The sequence below is a fragment of the Eumetopias jubatus genome, unplaced genomic scaffold, assembly GCF_037043125.1.
Source record: "Eumetopias jubatus isolate StellerSeaLion01/CBP00866 unplaced genomic scaffold, mEumJub1_p1.0 scaffold_11, whole genome shotgun sequence".
Lineage (NCBI taxonomy): Eukaryota > Metazoa > Chordata > Mammalia > Carnivora > Otariidae > Eumetopias > Eumetopias jubatus.
The window spans coordinates 62,147,123-62,161,084 of NW_028274817.1; the positions used below are offsets into that span (position 1 = coordinate 62,147,123).

Here is a 13,962-nt window from a genome sequence, read left to right on the forward strand (position 1 = left end):
AGAGATGCGGAAAGCCGCCAGAGAACAAAAGCGCCAAAAACTAGTTCCCGCTCAGCCCATTCCCTGCCACAGGGGGGCAGGGCAACTCTGCCCAAACAGAGTTGCCTGAGTAACAGTGCGGCAGGCCCCTTCCCCAGAAGACAGGCTGGGAGAACAAGGGACCAGCAACCTTAAGGTCCCTAGAAAACAGGTGCGTGTTGCTTGAGTTCTGCTCAATAATTTGGACTCTGCACATTCCCTCAACCACCCATCAACAGAATGACTAGGCGGAGGAACCCCCAAAATAGGAAAGACTGAGATTATGGTTTATGCCACAGATTTACAAATGGATGCAGATGTTGGAGATAGAATTCAGGCTAGCAATTGTGAAGACAATAGCTAGAATAGAGAAACCAATTAATGGCAACATAGAATCTCTAGCTGAACTGGCAGAAATTAAAAATGCTATCAGTGAGATCCAATCTAATCTAGATAATCTGACAGCTAGGGTAAGTGAGGCAGAAGAATGAATCAGTGACCTGGAAGACAATTTAATAGATAAAAAGGGAAAAGAGGAGGCCAGGGAAAAACAACTCAGAATCCATGAAAATAGAATCAGAGAAATAAGTGACGCCATGAAGTGTTCCAATGTCAGAATTACTGGAATCCCAGAGGGAGTGGAAAAAGAGAGAGAGGACTAGAAGATATATTTGAGCACATTGTAGCTGAGAACTTCCCTAATCTGGGGAATGAAACATTCGTGTCCTAGAGGCAGAGAGCACCCCTCCCAAGAGCAAGTAAAACAGACCAACACACCAGCATGTAATAGTAAAACTCGCAAATCTTAGAACCAAGGAAACCATCTTAAGGGCAGTTAGGGGGAAGAGATTCCTTACATACAGAGGGAGGAACATCAGAATAACGTCAGACCTATCCACAGAGACCTAGCAAGCCAGAAAGACCTGGCAAGACATATTCAGGGTACTAAACGAGAGGAACATGCAGCCAAGAATACTTTATCTGGCAAGGCTGTCATTTAGAATGGAAGGAGAGATGCAGAGCTGCCAAGACTGGCAGAAACTGAAAGAATATGTGACCACTACGCCGGCCCTGCAACAAATATTAAGTGGGGTTCTATAAAAGGAGAAAGACCCCAAGAGTGATACACAACATAAATTTACAGGGACAATCTAGAAAAACAAGGTTTTCCCAGGCAACATGATGACAATTAATTAATATATTTCAATAATCACTCTCAACATGAACAGCCTAGATGCTCCCATAAAGTGGCACAGGGTTGCAGATTGGATAAAAAGACAGGACCTATCAATATGCTGTCTACAATAGACTCATTTTGAACCTAAAGATACATCCAGACTGAATGTGAAGGGATGGAGATCCATCTTCCATGCCAGCGAACCTCAAAAGAAAGCTGGGGTAGCAATTCTTATATCAGACAAATTAGATTTTAAACTAAAGACTGTAGTTAGAGACACAGAATGACACTATATCATTCTTAAAGGGTCTATCCAACAAGAAGATCTAACAGTTGTAAATATCTATGTGCCCAACATGGGAGCAGCCATCTATATAAGCCAACTGTTAAGCAAAATAGTCATATTGATAACAACATGTTAGTGGTAGGAGACCTCAATACTCCACTCTCAGCAATGGACAGATCATCTAAGCAGAAAATCAACAAGGAAACAAGAGCTTTGAATGATACACTGGACCAGAGGGACCTCATAGATATTTACAGAACATTCCACCCTAAAACAACAGAATACTCATTCTTCTCGAGTTCACATGGAACTCTCTCCAGAATAGAGCACATACTGGGTCACAAATCAGGTCTCAACCGATACCAAAAGATTGAGATTATTCCCTGCATATTCTCAGACCATAATGTCTAAAAACTGGAACTCAATCACAAGGAAAAAATTGGCAGAAATTCAAACACTTCGAAGCTAAAGACCACTCTGCTCAAGAATGTTTGGGTCAACCAGGAAATCAAAGAAGAACTTAAACAATTCATGGAAATCAATGAGAACGAAAACACATCGGTCCAAAACCTATGGGATACTGCAAAGGCAGCCCTAAGGGGGAACTACATAGCCATCCAAGCCTCACTCAAAAAAAAAAAAAAATAGAAAAATCCCAAATTCACCAACTAACTCTACACCTTAAAGAACTATAGAAAAAGCAACAAATGATGCCTAAGCCATGCATTAGAAGAGAAATAATTAAGATTAGAGCAGAGATCAATGAATTAGAAACCAGAAACACAGTAGATCAGATCAACGAAACTAGAAGCTGGTTCTTTGAGAAAATTAATAAGATCGATAAACCACTGGCCAGACTTATCCAAAAGAAAAGAGAAAGGACCCAAATTAATAAAATTATGAATGAAAGGGGAGAGATCATGACTAACACCAAGGAAATAGAAACAATTATTAGAAATTATTAGCAACAACTATATGCCAATAATTTATGCAATCTGGAAGAAATGGAGGCCTTCTTGGAAACCTATAAACTGCCAAGATTGAAACAGGAAGAAATTGACAACCTGAACAGGCCAATAACCAGGAACGAGATTGAAGTGGTGATCAAAAACCGCCCAAAAAACAAGAATCCAGGGCCTGATGGATTCTCTGGGGAATTCTACCAAACATTCAAAGAAGAAATAATACCTATTTTCCTGAAGTTGTTTCAAAAAATAGAAACAGAAGAAAAACTTCCAAACTCATTCTATGAGGCCAGCATTACCTTAATCCCCAAACCACGCAAAGACCCCATCAAAAAGGAGAATTTCAGACCAATATCCCTGATGAATATGGATTCCAAAATCCTCAACAAAAATCCTAGCTAATAGGATCCAACAATACATTAAAAGGATCATCCACCATGACCAAGTAGGATTTATCCCTGGGATGCAAGGGTGGTTCAACATTCACAAATCAATCAACGTGATAAAACACATTAATAAGAGGAGAGAGAAGAACCATATGGTCCTCTCAATTGATGAAGAAAAAGCATTTGACAAATACAGCATTCTTTCCTGATTAAAACTCTTCAGAGTATAGGGATAGAGGGAACATTCCTTAAGTTCATAAAATCCATCTGTGAAAAACCCACAGCGAATATTATCTGCAATGGGGAAAAGCTGAGAGCCTTTCCCTTAAGATCAGGAACACATCAAGGATTCCCACTCTTGCCACTATTGTTCAACATAGTACTAGAAGTCCTAGCAACAGCAATAAGACAACAAAAAGAAAAAAAATGATATTCAAATTGGCAAAGAAGAAGTCAAAGTCTCTCTTTTCACAGATGATATGATAATTTATGTGGAAAACCCAAAAGATTCTACCCCCAAATTACTAGAACTCATACAGCAATTCAGTAATGTGGCAGGATAAAAAATCAATGCACAGCAATCAGTTGCTTTCTTATACACTAACAATGCCAACTGTAGAAAGAGAAATTAGAGAAACGATTCCATTTATAATAGCACCAAAAACCGTAAGATACTTGGGAATAAACCTAACCAAACGGGTAAAGGATCTACACTCTAGGAACTACAGAACGCTCATGAAAGAAATTGAAGACACAAAAAGATGGAAAAATATTCCATGCTCATGGATTGGAAGAATAAACATTGTTAAAATGTCTATGCCACCCAGAGCAATCTATACCTTCAATGGCATCCCAATCAAAATTCCAATGACATTTTTCAAAGTGCTGGAACAAACAATCCTAAAATTTGTATGGAATCAGAAAAGACCTCCGAATTGCCAAGGAAATGTTGAAAAAGAAAAACAAAGCTGGGGGCATCACGTTACCCAATTTCAAGCTATATTACAGAGCAGTGATCACCAACACAGCATGGTACTGGCAGAAAAACAGACATACAGACCAATGGAACAGAATGGAGAACCCAGATATGGACCCTCAACTCTTTAGTGAAATAATCTTCGACAAAGCAGGAAAAAACATGCAATGGAAAAAAGACAGTCTCCTCTATAAATGGTACTGGGAAAATTGGACAGCCACATGCAGAAGAATGAAATTGACCATTCTCTAACACCATACACAAAGATAAACTCAAAATGGATGAAAGACCTCAATGTGAGACAGGAATCCATCAACATCCTAGAGAAGAACATAGGCAATAACCTTTTTGACATTGGCCACAGCACCTTCTTTCAAGATACATCTCCAAAAGCTAGTGAAACAAAAGCAAAAATGAACTTTTGGGACTTCATCAAGATAAAAAGCTTCTGCACAGCAAAGGAAACAGTCAACAAAACAAAGAGGCAACCCACAGAATGGGAGAAGATCTTTGCAAGTGACACTACAGATAAAGGGCTGGTATCCAGATCTATAAAGAACTTCTCAAACTCAACACCCAAAAAACAAATAATCAAGTCAAAAAACGGGCAGAAGATATGAAGACACTTCTCTGAATAAGACATACAAATGGCTAACAGACACATGAAAAAATGTTTAGCATCATTAGCCATTAGGGAAATTGAAATCAAAACCACATTGAGATACCACCTTACACCAGTTAGAATGGCAAAAATGGACAGGGCAAGAAACAACAAATGTTGGGAGAAGTTGTGGAGAAAGGGGAACCCTCTTACACTGTTGGTGGGAATGCAAGTTGGTACAGTCACTTTGGAAAACAGTGTGGGGGTTCCTCAAAAATGTAAAAATAGAGTTACCCTATGACCCAGCAATTTCACTCCTGGGTATTTACCCCCAAAACACAGATGTATTGAAAAGAAGGGCCATATGCATCCCAATGTTCATAGCAGCAATATCCGCAATAGCGAAACTGTGGAAAGAGCTGAGATGCCCTTCAACAGATGAATGGATAAAGAAGGTGTGGTCCATACATACAATGGAATATGACTCAGCCATCAGAAAGGATGAATATCCAACTTTTACATCAACATGGTTGGGACTGGAGGAGATTATGCTAAGGGAAATAAGTCAAGCAGAGAAAGTCAAGTATCATATGGTTTCACTTATTTGTGGAACATAAGGAATAGCATGGAGGACATTAGGAGAAGGAAGGGAAAACTGTAGGGAGGGAAATCAGAGGGAGAGATGAATCATGGGAGACCAGGGACTCTGAGATACAAACAGGGTTTTAGAGGGGAGGGGAGAGGGGTATTGGTTAGCCCAGTGTTGTGTATTAAGGAGGGCACATACTGCATGGAGCACTGGGTGTTATACAAAAATAATGGACCGTGGATCACCACATCAAATCTAATTATGTATTGTATGGTGACTAACATAACATAATAATATTGAAAAAATTAAGAAAAAGAAATGACAATGCAGTAATTTACTGAAGCTATGGTTTATTCACAACCAACTATTATCTCCTTACCAATACAAATACCCATTTCAGAAAAAAATAGTATTTTGGTATATCAAGAAGAAAATATTATGTTTGCCAAATAATATTACTTTGATATTTTCATGCTATATTCACTAACACAGTAGAATATACCCTGGATGACATTAATAGTATAATACACTAAACAGAAAATAAAAAGAAACAATATCTATGAAATGAAAGTGTTAATCATATCGTAGAAAAGTCTCACACTGTTTTCACCCTGTCAAAAGTAAAGAGTGAAGTAATACATTAGACTAAGAGAAAACTACTGATATTCGACTCATCAAATCTAAAAGTACAGTTAAGAAAATATTTATTGGGATACCCATGGACCCATAAGCCAGACCAGGATTAGAAAAAAACAAAACAAAACAAAACCCTCACCCCATCATGGTTACTGCTTTGTGTCTGGCTAGGTGATGAAAAATGTAAGACATGTACTGTTTTTTCATTTTGCATTTCAAAAATAAAGCTGTAATGTCAATCAAATAGTTGGTTAATCAAACCATATTTTTTAAATTTAATATTTGCAGGGGAGTAGAGCAGTACCTGTAAAGGGAATGAAAGTATTGCAATAGCTATGTAGGGATCAATAAAATAAACTTTTTTAAACAAATTATCTTAATAGATTTAATTTTGTTCTTATATTCTCAATACTGGAGAAAAACTTTTTTCTTGCTTCTTTATTGTGCTAACCCTAAGCACAGGGATATCATCAGAGATAACAAAGCAGTGGAAGGCAAAGCAAGTGAAGTTTTAAAAATGTATATAAAGTAAAATGGAAGTTAAAAAACGCTAAAGAACCAGTTTTCTTTTCAATTCAATTCATTAGTTCTTTGTTCCACTAAAATCAGAATAGGTTTTGCTTAAAATGAAATGGAGAAATAAGCCTGTGTTGGGGCGCTTGGGTGGCTCAGATGATTAAATGTCTGCCTTTGGCTCGGGTCATGATCTCGGGGTCCTGGGAGCAATCTCAGGGGCTGGGAGCCTGCTTCTCCCTCTCCCTCTTCTGATTCCCCTGCTCGTGCTCTGTCTCGAATAAATAAAATCTTTAAAAAAATAAGCCTGTGTTTAGAGTCTAATTGTAGATGTAAAATATTTTAAAGTAATTTTTTCTCTTTTTATTTTTAATTCCAGTATAATTAACATAAAGTGTTATATTAGTTTCAGGTGTACAATACAGTGATTCAACAATTCCATTCATCACCCAGTGTTCATCACAACAAGTACACTCAAACCCCATCAGCTATTTCACCGATCCCCCTACCCACCTCCTCTCTGGTAACCATCAGTTTTTCTCAATATTTAAGAGTCTGTTTCTTGGCTTGTCTCTCTTTATTCCCTCTATTCATTTGTTTTGTTTCTTAAATTCCACATATGAGTGAAATCATATGGTATTTGTCTTCCTATAACTGACCCATTTCATTAGCATTATACTCTCTAGCTCCATCTATGTCATTGCAAATAGCAAGATTCCATTCTTTTTTATGGCTGAATGGTGTTCCATTGTACTCTTAATAACTAGTACTAACATTAAGCTGTGTGGATAAGCCATAAAATTATTTTTAAACTGATAAGAACAGATACTACACTTGATCTTAGCCAAAAGGCTGAGAAGTGATATAAAATTCTTTTTATAAACACCATAATCACAATACATTTATCAATCTAAATAAGCAGCTATTTTACAATCTGTTAAAAATAAATATCTTGACTAAAAGTCATTGATTATAATAAAGTATTTGCCTGTTCATCCTTGTGGACTTTTCTATTAGCCCACATGTGGAGTTTAAGATACAAAACAGATGAACATAGGGGAAAGGGGGAAAAAAAAGAGAGGGAAGCAGACCATGAGAGACTCTTAACTATACAAAACAAACAGGGTTGATGGAGGGGAGGTGGGTGGGGGATGGGCTAAATGGGTGATGGGTATTAAGGAAGGTACTTGTGTGGAGCACTGGGTGTTATATGTAAGTGATGAATCACTAAATTCTAATCCTGAAACCAATATTACACTATATGTTAACTAACTAGAATTTAAATACAAATTTGAAAAAAAAAGATTTAATTACAAAGAAATCTTAAAACATGTTTCAGATTAAAATCTGGCAAAGGATGAATGTTTTATTTTTTATTTTTATTTTTTAGATATTTTATTTATTTATTTGACAGAGAGAGTACCAGTGGGGTGGGGGGAGTGGCATGGAGAGGGAGAAGCAGGCTCCCGCTGAGCAGAGAGCCCAATACAGGGCTTGATCCCGGGATGCTGGGATCATGACCCGAGCCAAAGGCAGATGTTTAACTGACTGAGCCATCCAGGCAACCCAGAATGAATGTTTTAAAAGAAAAAGTGTAAACATTTAAAATAAAATCTGCGCATTTCCAAAATTTTTAATATAGATAAAAATTCTAATATTTGTTTATAATTGAATTTAGAATGCTTATATGAGGTTTTTATTATTATGTGTATGCAATTTTATATGCTTGACCACTGTGCTTAAGTCCTGGAATAATACTTATATCACAAAACGGTGTATTAGTTATGCCATAGTGCACTGTTGATATTATAAGTCTATAGCATTTAAAGATTTGGGAGGGACTTCTCAATACCAGTTCACTTTAGCATTAGTCACTTTCAAATTTGGTTCTAAAGAATAAATCTTATGATACTGATGTTAAAACAGTTCCAATTTATGTTAATTCACAAAACTATTTCACTTGTCTGGGATTCTACTAATGATATGAATGGGTTCATTTTCCAAATTTCTAGCCTTTTACCAATGCATCTCAGATAATGATGAAACTTGAGAAAAAAAGTGTTTATTTTTAAATTTTCTTAATTTTAAAAATGTTTTTAATTATGTTAAAAACATGTGTGATAATTTCATTTTCAACTCCTAGAAGTAGCAAAGTGCTCAGAGATGTTATTGGACTTACTATAATTAGGCTTGTCCATGGAAGGAAGGGTAGGAAAACATCAATTTCTCTTATACCAAAAGATGGTAGAAATGTTTAAGATTTCTAGTTTCTATTCATACCCACAAAAAGGCAGGCAGATAGATTCTACTTTGTGTTACTTGTATCCTGTTTTGTCATTCTCTTTACTTTATGACCATCTTTTTTCAAACACTATGTTTAGCTCCAAGTTTTGTTCTAATAGTGTTTTTCTTGAGAATTAACATGAATTCCTGGTTTCCTGTCATTGAGAATAGGGAAATAATTTGTTGAAATTCTTATATGTGGATGGAACCATGCTAAAAGAGGGTTTTGGAGTTAAAAAGCTCAGGTGAAAGTGCATTGGAACAATTAAGATCAACATGCCAGGCACCTAGAGAAAACAACACAAAAGCCTCAATGAGAAACAGCTCTGGATTTAAAAGCATGATGCTCAGAAGCTTAAAAAGGAGCTACCTTCCTCCAGGTTAAACCTCTGCTTCTAATCCCAGAGAAATCTTTCATTTCTTTCATTTCATTTCATTCTTCTTCCCACACTGCCCCAACCCATATATATACACTTTCTTGTGTTTGTTTATATTTTTTATGTTGCTGTGGATATTTGTTGCTTTAAAGTATTAAAGTGTGCACAGTTCTAAGAAAATCATCTCCCGAATCCTTTCAGGTTTAGCACCAATCTCTTACAGTGGGAAGTGTGAGAGCTCTCAGTAGCACCACTTTCTTCCTCTCCCTCCGCTCCTTTTAGTGGCTGGTAGAGGCTGATAGCTATGCAAATTCAACAGTCACCAAGTCAGACTTCTTTTGCTTTTAATGCACCTGATGCAAAGAGTTGCTGCCTCTCCAAACTGCCACTAACGTAAAAGAGGGGAGCTGGCCAGAGAGAACTCCAGTTCCCTTTGGAGGGAATGACAGGGTAGGGAAATCACTGAGAAGACTGAAGTACAATAGGATTCTCTGGCAAGTTGTGAACTAAAGCTTCCTAGTGAGATCAAATCTCCATCCCCTCTGCACTGGATCCTGTTCAGGTCACCATGATTCTCACAATATACCCAGTAACCAGGTAAGCATTCTCCAAGTCATTCCAGATCTGTTACCTCTTTGTGGATAACCCTGTCAACACATAGGGATCAAGGAAAGATTCTCTGGAGACTGAAGGGGACCCCAGAATTACAGCCAGCAACATATATAGCTTCTATATGACTCAGGAACACTATCTGAAGAGGCAGGAAAGTAGGAATCCACCAGAATGCTCCATGAAAAAGCCTTAGCATTAAAAAAATCTATTAGCCTGTTTCCCCTTCTCCCTTTACAGCACCTTCTGGACCATAATAACTCACTTTACCAACTGCTACTCTCTTCAAATCCTTCCAAACAACTGGAGTGGGGCAGGGATGTGATGCTAGAATGAGGTTCTGGAGGGGGCCTGCTGTTAAGCACAGAGGAGAAGGGGAAGGGTGGCCAGAGAAAAAGAAAGAGAAATGCAGAAATTAAAGTAAAAGGAAAAGAATAAGGGGAGAAAGAAGGAAAGAAAGATATTAAGGAAGAAGGAAAAGAGAGCACAGAAACAAGCACTTATAACAGCTGCCAGGGTCCCTAAACCACTGCTGTCCAAGGGCAAGTGGGTACTGACAGTACTTCCCCTAAAAGACCTCTCTAGTCCAACTCACCCACTCTACAGACTTCCCTTTCTCCCAGGCTTATCCCCCTTGTAGTGTAGAACTATTTCCATGGCAACAATATGGGCACACAATTTAAGGTGGTTCATAGTATTGAGTCATATGGGTTCCACCTACTCCAGGCGGGTGATCTCTCCATTACTTTCCTTTCTCCTTTATTGTTGAACTTTGTCCAGTGGAATAATATTACCTTTTCTCTCTCCCCACACAGAAACCCAATTTCTTCTTCTTTCCCAAAGTGCTGTCTGACAAATGTCTTTCCCCAACATACACCCACACACACCCTCCTCCTTCCTCCTTCTTCAATCATTGCTAACATAAATACAAACTTACATTCATGCTCAGAGGGCAGTTTTTCTGAAACAAGTGGCTTTTTTTCACTAGTGCCTTTTTTGTTTATTTGTTTTCCTTAACAATTTGCATCATGAGGACTTCCTTCTCCCACTTAATACATTCTGCTCTTGGTTTGGCTAGAAATATTTAGGTCCTTATGTTTTCTCTCATATCTATAGCCACTTCTAACAAGAGAAAACAGCTGGATGGCATTTTTTAAAGGAACAATTTCAAAATGCAGTCTTTGAGAGTTTAAAGTAGAATTGTCTTAATGCAATCCACTAAGTTTATAATTAGTAATATTAAATGTATTAATTGGATTATTGTTTCTAAACTTTGCTTCCATTAAATTTTTCTACTAGCATAAAATAAACTTCACTTTTAAGGTACCTAAAGACTATACAAAAGAGATAACTAATGGGTGCTTTACAGAAGAAAAAATAAATCTTGAAAGGAAGTTTAGGATTATAGAAAAAAATATGTAAATATACTTATTACCTGCCTATAACATTCTTGCACTGATATGTAGTAAACACACTTGATATCTAAAAAAAAGTGAGGTATAGACTTTAATACTTCACTTTATAAATGTGTGAAGTTAAAGTTTTCAAAATCATTCACTATTTATTGACATGTAAATATGTTAGTCAATTAATCTGGAGGGGTTGTAATTCCCTTACCCTGGAGCTGTGAATAAACATAATTCTTGATACTACATTAACATATCAATTATATTTTGTTTATCATCTATAACCGTTGACCTAAGCACAGAAAGTAAAATTCAAATATAATTACTGAAGCCTTTTTCATCACATTAACTGAGTTCAATCTTACCACAGCCATAATTATAGACACAATTATTAATAAGAGATAATTTTCTAATAAATTCAGTATAAATTTTAGTTGAGTAAAATGTTTTTGAAGGAAATGTAATTCCAATGTCAATTTCAATGTCTACTCATAGTTGAAACTAAAAGGAAAAGTAATGAAACTTCCTTTCTATGAGATTTCTCACCGTGTCTTTTGTTAGCACACTTTTTTGAACTTAATGGCACTACTACTCTGAAGATTAACTTCCTTCTTCAGAGTTCCCCATCAACTGATCTCCCCACATTCTCTGCACCTCCCTTGCCACAACACCATGGATACTGTTGCCAGGAGACAAAGAATATTATTGTTGCATCATTAATGATCTTATAGTTAAAAATATTTTCAAGTGAGAAATTTATATAAGGCAATTCTAAGCATGAAATCTCAAAAAAATCCAATGCTACACAGGACATATTAAAGATTAAAATTGTATTCCTTATGTTACTTTGACTTTAATAAAAAATAGTAAAGATGAATAGATAACCCATACAGATGTACATACATAGCTAAATATTTTTTTGTTTTATTGTAACTGTCTATATGCAAAATCAAAATTAAGTTGTAATTTCTGAAATACAAACTTTGGGGACATATTGTCTACTTAATTTTCATCTCCCAAATGAACATTGTTTTAAAAATCCTTGAACAGTTACAAAGTATTGTAGTTGATTAACATTTGGTCATTGTTCTGAATGTCAAAAATTAATATAAAACCATTTTAAAAGATAGAGTTCTTTCCAACATAAGGTCTTAATATAGTATGACCAGTTTATAGAAATCATCCCATAACTGTTTTTAATAAAAATACCAAAATTGAGAAGAGATGCAAGCAAATAGATTACAGGAAGGAAATTATTTGACAAAGTCAATGATCCAAGGGATATGTTTTTGATAGCCCATGTAGTTATTCTGCAGTGAAATGTAGAAGGGAATTAGTACACTTTGGAAGGGCCAAAGATGAAACAAAATAGTTGCTCAATATTTTCCTGGCACTATAAATCAAAGGAAGGAGAAAAAAATTTTAAGAATGTCTAAGAGTATAAAGCATGCACATGAAAGAGATAATGTTAAATCAGAGTTTAATTTGAATAGGAAAATATATCTGTACAGTTTCTAAAGGAAACATACAGAAATTATACATTTCATGATATGTAATACTGAATATAGATTTTAAATTTTTAACTTTTTGAGTTCAGAATTTTTAAACATGTAATTAAATGGTAAAAATAACAAAAAATTATATAATATGTCAGGTACTAAGTGCTTTAATTAACTCATTTAATTCTCACTCAGAAAAAAATGTAAAGGCAATCAAAACACCCAAGATTCATGTGAAAGAAACAGAGAACAAGCTGTACAAGTAAATTAATGAGTAGAATAATAGATAAAATAGCCCAGGGTTAACTAAGAGACCAATAGGCACAAGTTGGGGGGGGTAAGTAAAATTTTAAAAAGTTAAAACAATGTAGTAATAAAACAAGACAGTACATGTAACAGTGAAGAAGATGGAAAGAGTCTTGGGAAAATAAAAAGGCAAAATAGAAGTCAAAAGACAAGTATCACTAAGTAGCTGTTTAGTGATCCAAATGTATGATTTAAGTCCCATTTATTCCAAAGGTTAAAATTCCCAATTTGATTAATTGTGCCATATCTCTTTTGACTCAGTTTGATACATTTTAAAAAATCATTAAAGATCCTTTTTTTTCCAAATAGGTGTGATTTTAAAACTTACTGAGTGGATTGTCATATTTTAGGGCAAAACACTCAATTCCTTCCATGAGTTCCTAAGAAAAGTGGTACAGGAATCATGCTCTGAAGAGCCAGAAGGGTAGAAATCAGGATAATGGACATTGGATATGGTATAGACAGTGAAAAAGCATTCTTAAATGGGTTTCTGAAAGTGAACTGCTAGTAACCAAAAAAACTTAATATCTGAAGTATATAGGTGGATATACATCCTTGACCAGTGATATTTATCCTGAATGAAAACCATCTCTCCTCAGCTATGAGCTAGTCAAATAAAAAGCACTAACATCTCCTTGGTGGGTTTATCAGGATGAAGAACAGTTTGCTGAGGGTTTTTCACTTCACCTTCTTTTACTAGTAAAATATTGCTATATTTTAAAACTATACTGTGTTTTTTAAAATCTATGCTATGTTTTAGAGTGGCAAGTTCAGCCTGACTTTTTTAAAGATTTTATTTATTTATTTGACAGAGAGAGATACAGCGAGAGAGGGAACACAAGCAGGGGGAGTGGGAGAGGGAGAAGCAGGCTTCCCGCTGAGCAGGGAGCCCGATGCCGGGCTCGATCCCAGGACCCTGGGATCATGACCTGAACCAAAGGCAGATGCTCAACGACTGAGCCACCCAGGCGCCCCTTCAGCCTGATTTCAATACATATTTTTGCCTTTTTGTTTCACTGATTCAGATTGACTGGTCCCTAGATACTCACTGGAGTAAACTCAAAGATCACATTTGGTCAAAATTTTTAATATAAAAAATCCAGATGCCAATATCCATCTAATATTACTTGGGCAAAGGAGATGAGTAAGAACAAACTGAAGGTATCAAAAGATTTTGGGTAAGAAATTAGACATTTTAAACAACAGGAAGTTGTTGTGATGCAGTACAAGGCTCTGCTCTTAGTTTCTAATATTTCTTTGTATACCAAGTAGTCTCTACTGATTTTTAAAACAACTAGATATGCACTGGGAATGCAGATAAAGCTGGGACTATGT

General features: G+C 36.1%; 1 pseudogene; it reads right to left on the bottom strand.

The window, feature by feature from the left end:
* Window positions 1–6,882: 6,882 nt before the first annotated feature.
* Window positions 6,883–7,011, bottom strand: LOC114207572 (U2 spliceosomal RNA; annotated as a pseudogene).
* Window positions 7,012–13,962: the final 6,951 nt, after the last annotated feature.